This window comes from Macaca mulatta, chromosome 4 (assembly GCF_049350105.2).
Source record: "Macaca mulatta isolate MMU2019108-1 chromosome 4, T2T-MMU8v2.0, whole genome shotgun sequence".
In the NCBI taxonomy this organism is placed as follows: Eukaryota; Metazoa; Chordata; class Mammalia; order Primates; family Cercopithecidae; genus Macaca; species Macaca mulatta.
Genome location: NC_133409.1, coordinates 56,512,329 through 56,518,882, shown reverse-complemented (window position 1 = coordinate 56,518,882; position 6,554 = coordinate 56,512,329).

Sequence of the window (6,554 nt, the reverse complement as noted above, 5' to 3'; positions counted from 1 at the left end):
AAGAGGAAAGCTGTAACTCTGTGAGATGATTTCACAGAACACAAAGAAGTTTCTCAGAAAGCTTCTTTCTCGTTGTTATCGGAGGATATTTCCTTTGGCCCTATAGTCTCCAAAGGGAACCGAAATATCTGTTCTCAGATTCCACAGAAATAAGGCTAGCAAAGAGATCCACGAAATACAGATGTAACTCTGTGAGATGAATTAACAGAACACTAAGCAGTTTCTCAGAAAGCTTCTTCCCAGATTTCATCTGAGGATATTTCCTTTTTCACCATAGCCCTCTATGGGCTTCCAAATATCACTTTGCCAATTCCACAGGAACTGTCTTAGCGAACGGCTTCTTGAGGGGAAAGCTCTAACTCTGTGAGATGATTTCACAGAACACAAAGAAGTTTCTCAGAAAGCTTCTTTCTCTTTGTTATCGGAGGATATTTCCTTTGGCCCTATAGTATCCAAAGGGATCCGAAATATCTGTTCTCAAATTCCACAGAAATAAGGCTAGCAAAGAGATCCACGAAATACAGATATAACTCTGTGAGATGAATTATCAGAACACTAAGCAGTTTCTCAGAAAGCTTCTTTCCATATTTCATCTGAGGATATTTCCTTTTTCACCATAGCCCTCTATGGGCTTCCAATTATCACTTTGCCAATTCCACAAGAACTGTCTTAGCGAAAGGCTTCTTGAGGGAAAGCTATAACTCTGTGAGATGATTTCACAGAACACAAAGAAGTTTCTCAGAAAGCTTCTTTCTCTTTGTTATCCGAGGATATTTCCTTTGGCCCTATAGTCTCCAAAGGGATCCGAAATATCTGTTCTCAGATTCCACAGAAATAAGGCTAGCAAAGAGATCCACGAAATACAGATGTAACTCTGTGAGATGAATTAACAGAACACTAAGCAGTTTCTCTGAAAGCTTCTTTCCAGATTTCATCTGAGGATATTTCCTTTTTCACCGTAGCCGTCTACGGGCTTCTAAATATCACTTTGCCAATTCCACAAGAACTGTCTTAGCGAAAGTCTTCTTAAGGGGAAGGCTGTAACTCTGAGAGATGATTTCACAGAACACAAAGAAGTTTATCAGAAAGCTTCTTTCTCGTTGTTATCGGAGGATATTTCCTTTGGCACTATAGTCTCCAAAGGGAACCGAAATATCTGTTCTCAGATTCCACAGAAATAAGGCTAGCAAAGAGATCCACGAAATACAGATGTAACTCTGTGAGATGAATTAACAGAACACAAAGCAGTTTCTCAGAAAGCTTCTTCCCAGATTTCATCTGAGGATATTTCCTTTTTCATCATAGCCCTCTATGGGCTTCCAAATATCACTTTGCCAATTCCACAGGAACTGTCTTAGCGAAAGGCTTCTTGAGGGGAAAGCTCTAACTCTGTGAGATGATTTCACAGAATACAAAGAAGTTTCTCAGAAAGCTTCTTTCTCTTTGTTATCGGAGGATATTTCCTTTGGCCCTATAGTCTCCAAAGGGATCCGAAATATCTCTTCTCAGATTCCACAGAAATAAGGCTAGTAAAGAGATCCACGAAATACAGATGTAACTCTGTGAGATGAATTATCAGAACACTAAGCAGTTTCTCAGAAAGCTTATTCCCAGATTTCATCTGAGGATATTTCCTTTTTCACCATAGCCCTCTATGGGCTTACAAATATCACTTTGCCAATTCCACAGGAACTGTCTTAGCGAAAGGCTTCTTGAGGGGAAAGCTCTAACTCTGTGAGATGATTTCACAGAACAAAAGGAAGTTTCTCAGAAAGCTTCTTTCTCTTTGTTATCGGAGGATATTTCCTTTGGCCCTAGAGTCTCCAAAGGGATCCGAAATATCTGTTCTCAGATTCCACAGAAATAAGGCTAGCAAAGAGATCCACGAAATACAGATGTAACTCTGTGAGATGAATTAACAGAACACTAAGCAGTTTCTCAGAAAGCTTCTTTCCATATTTCATCTGAGGATATTTCTTTTTTCACCATAGCCCTCTATGGGCTTCCAAATATCACTTTGCTAATTCCACAAGAACTGTCTTAGCGAAAGGCTTCTTGAGGGGAAAGCTGTAACTCTCGGAGATGATTTCACAGAACACAAAGGAGTTTCTCAGAAAGCTTCTTTCTCTTTCTTATCCGAGGATATTTCCTTGGGCCCTATAGTCTCCAAAGGTATCCGAAATATCTGTTCCCAAATTCCACAGAAATAAGGCTAGCAAAGAGATCCACGAAATACAGATGTAACTCTGTGAGATGAATTATCAGAACACTAAGCAGTTTCTCAGAAAGCTTCTTTCCAGATTTCATCTGAGGGTATTTCCTTTTTCACCATAGCCCTCTATGGGCTTCCAAATATCACTTTGCCAATTCCACAAGAACTGTCTTAGCGAAAGGCTTCTTGAGGGGAAAGCTGTAACTCTGTGAGATGATTTCACAGAACACAAAGAAGTTTCTCAGAAAGCTTCTTTCTCGTTGTTATCGGAGGATATTTCCTTTGGCCCTATAGTCTCCAAAGGGAACCGAAATATCTGTTCTCAGATTCCACAGAAATAAGGCTAGCAAAGAGATCCACGAAATACAGATTTAACTCTGTCAGATGAATTAACAGAACACTAAGCAGTTTCTCAGAAAGCTTCTTCCCAGATTTCATCTGAGGATATTTCCTTTTTCACCATAGCCCTCTATGGGCTTCCAAATATCACTTTGCCAATTCCACAAGAACTGTCTTAGCGAAAGGCTTCTTGAGGGGAAAGCTGTAACTCTGTGAGATGATTTCACAGAACACAAAGAAGTTTCTCAGAAAGCTTCTTTCTCTTTCTTATCCGAGGATATTTCCTTTGGCCCTATAGTCTCCAAAGGGATCCGAAATATCTGTTCTCAAATACCACAGAAATAAGGCTAGCAAAGAGATGCAGGAAATACAGATGTAACTCTGTGAGATGAATTATCAGAACACTAAGCAGTTTCTCAGAAAGCTTCTTTCCAGATTTCATCTGAGGATATTTCCTTTTTCACCATAGCCCTCTATGGGCTTCCAAATATCACTTTGCCAATTCCACAAGAACTGTCTTAGCGAAAGGCTTCTTAAGAGGAAAGCTGTAACTCTGTGAGATGATTTCACAGAACACAAAGAAGTTTCTCAGAAAGCTTCTTTCTCGTTGTTATCGGAGGATATTTCCTTTGGCCCTATAGTCTCCAAATGGATCCGAAATATCTGTTCTCAGATTCCACAGAAATAAGGCTAGCAAAGAGATCCACGAAATACAGATGTAACTCTGTGAGATGAATTAACAGAACACTAAGCAGTTTCTCAGAAAGCTTCTTCCCAGATTTCATCTGAGGATATTTCCTTTTTCACCATAGCCCTCTATGGGCTTCCAAATATCACTTTGCCAATTCCACAAGAACTGTCTTAGCGAAAGGCTTCTTGACGGAAAGCTATAACTCTGTGAGATGATTTCACAGAACACAAAGAAGTTTCTCAGAAAGCTTCTTTCTCTTTGTTATCCGAGGATATTTCCTTTGGCCCTATAGTCTCCAAAGGGATCCGAAATATCTGTTCTCAGATTCCACAGAAATAAGGCTAGCAAAGAGATCCACGAAATACAGATGTAACTCTGTGAGAGGAATTATCAGAACACTAAGCAGTTTCCCAGAAAGCTTCTTTCCAGATTTCATCTGAGGATATTTCCTTTTTCACCATAGCCCTCTATGGGCTTCCAAATATCACTTTGCCAATTCCACAAGAACTGTCTTAGCGAAAGGCTTCTTGAGGGGAAAGCTGTAACTCTGTGAGATGATTTCACAGAACACAAAGAAGTTTCTCAGAAAGCTTCTTTCTCGTTGTTATCGGAGGATATTTCCTTTGGCCCTATAGTCTCCAAAGGGAACCGAAATATCTGTTCTCAGATTCCACAGAAATAAGGCTAGCAAAGAGATCCACGAAATACAGATGTAACTCTGTGAGATGAATTAACAGAACACTAAGCAGTTTCTCAGAAAGCTTCTTTCCAGATTTCATCTGAGGATATTTCCTTTTTCACCATAGCCCTCTATGGGCTTCCAAATATCACTTTGCCAATTCCACAGGAACTGTCTTAGCGAAAGGCTTCTTGAGGGGAAAGCTCTAACTCTGTGAGATGATTTCAGAGAACACAAAGAAGTTTCCCAGAAAGCTTCTTTCTCTTTGTTATCGGAGGATAAATCCTTTGCCCTATAGACTCCATAGGGATCCGAAATATCTGTTCTCAGATTCCACAGAAATAAGGCTAGCAAAGAGATCCACGAAATACAGATGTAACTCTGTGAGATGAATTAACAGAACACTAAGCAGTTTCTCAGAAAGCTTGTTTGCAGATTTCATCTGTGGATATTTCCTTTTTCTCCATAGCCCTCTATGGGCTTCCAAATATCACTTTGTCAATTCCACAAGAACTGTCTTAGCGAAAGGCTTCTTGAGGGGAAAGCTGTAACTCTGTGAGATGATTTCACAGAACACAAAGAAGTTTCTCAGAAAGCTTCTTTCTCTTTGTTTTCGGAGGATATTTCCTTTGGCCCTATAGTCTCCAAAGGGATCCGAAATATCTGTTCTCAGATTCCACAGAAATAAGGCTAGCATAGAGATCCACGAAATACAGATGTAACTCTGTGAGATGAATTAACAGAACACTAAGGAGTTTCACAGAAAGCTTCTTTCCAGATTTCATCTGAGAATATTTCTTTTTTCACCATAGCCCTCTATGGGCTTCCAAATATCACTTTTCTAATTCCAGAAGAACTGTCTTAGCGAAAGGCTTCTTGAGGGGAAAGCTGTAACTCTGTGAGATGATTTCACAGATCACAAAGAAGTTTCTCAGAAAGCTTCTTTCTCGTTGTTATCGGAGGATATTTCCTTTGGCCCTATACTCTCCAAAGGGAACCGAAATATCTGTTCTCAGATTCCACAGAAATAAAGCTAGCAAAGAGATCCACGAAATACAGATGTAACTCTGTGAGATGAATTAACAGAACACTAAGCAGTTTCTCAGAAAGCTTCTTCCCAGATTTCATCTGAGGATATTTCCTTTTTCACCATAGCCCTCTATGGGCTTCCAAATATCACTTTTCCAATTCCACAGGAACTGTCTTAGCGAAAGGCTTCTTGAGGGGAAAGCTGTAACTCTGTGAGATGATTTCACAGAACACCAAGAAGTTTCTCAGAAAGCTTCTTTCTCTTTGTTATCGGAGGATATTTCCTTTGGCCCTATAGTCTCCAAAGGGATCCGAAATATCTCTTCTCAGATTCCACAGAAATAAGGCTAGTAAAGAGATCCACGAAATACAGATGTAACTCTGTGAGATGAATTATCAGAACACTAAGCAGTTTCTCAGAAAGCTTATTCCCAGATTTCATCTGAGGATATTTCCTTTTTCACCATAGCCCTCTATGGGCTTACAAATATCACTTTGCCAATTCCACAGGAACTGTCTTAGCGAAAGGCTTCTTGAGGGGAAAGCTCTAACTCTGTGAGATGATTTCACAGAACAAAAGGAAGTTTCTCAGAAAGCTTCTTTCTCTTTGTTATCGGAGGATATTTCCTTTGGCCCTAGAGTCTCCAAAGGGATCCGAAATATCTGTTCTCAGATTCCACAGAAATAAGGCTAGCAAAGAGATCCACGAAATACAGATGTAACTCTGTGAGATGAATTAACAGAACACTAAGCAGTTTCTCAGAAAGCTTCTTTCCATATTTCATCTGAGGATATTTCTTTTTTCACCATAGCCCTCTATGGGCTTCCAAATATCACTTTGCTAATTCCACAAGAACTGTCTTAGCGAAAGGCTTCTTGAGGGGAAAGCTGTAACTCTCGGAGATGATTTCACAGAACACAAAGGAGTTTCTCAGAAAGCTTCTTTCTCTTTCTTATCCGAGGATATTTCCTTGGGCCCTATAGTCTCCAAAGGTATCCGAAATATCTGTTCCCAAATTCCACAGAAATAAGGCTAGCAAAGAGATCCACGAAATACAGATGTAACTCTGTGAGATGAATTATCAGAACACTAAGCAGTTTCTCAGAAAGCTTCTTTCCAGATTTCATCTGAGGGTATTTCCTTTTTCACCATAGCCCTCTATGGGCTTCCAAATATCACTTTGCCAATTCCACAAGAACTGTCTTAGCGAAAGGCTTCTTGAGGGGAAAGCTGTAACTCTGTGAGATGATTTCACAGAACACAAAGAAGTTTCTCAGAAAGCTTCTTTCTCGTTGTTATCGGAGGATATTTCCTTTGGCCCTATAGTCTCCAAAGGGAACCGAAATATCTGTTCTCAGATTCCACAGAAATAAGGCTAGCAAAGAGATCCACGAAATACAGATTTAACTCTGTCAGATGAATTAACAGAACACTAAGCAGTTTCTCAGAAAGCTTCTTCCCAGATTTCATCTGAGGATATTTCCTTTTTCACCATAGCCCTCTATGGGCTTCCAAATATCACTTTGCCAATTCCACAAGAACTGTCTTAGCGAAAGGCTTCTTGAGGGGAAAGCTGTAACTCTGTGAGATGATTTCACAGAAC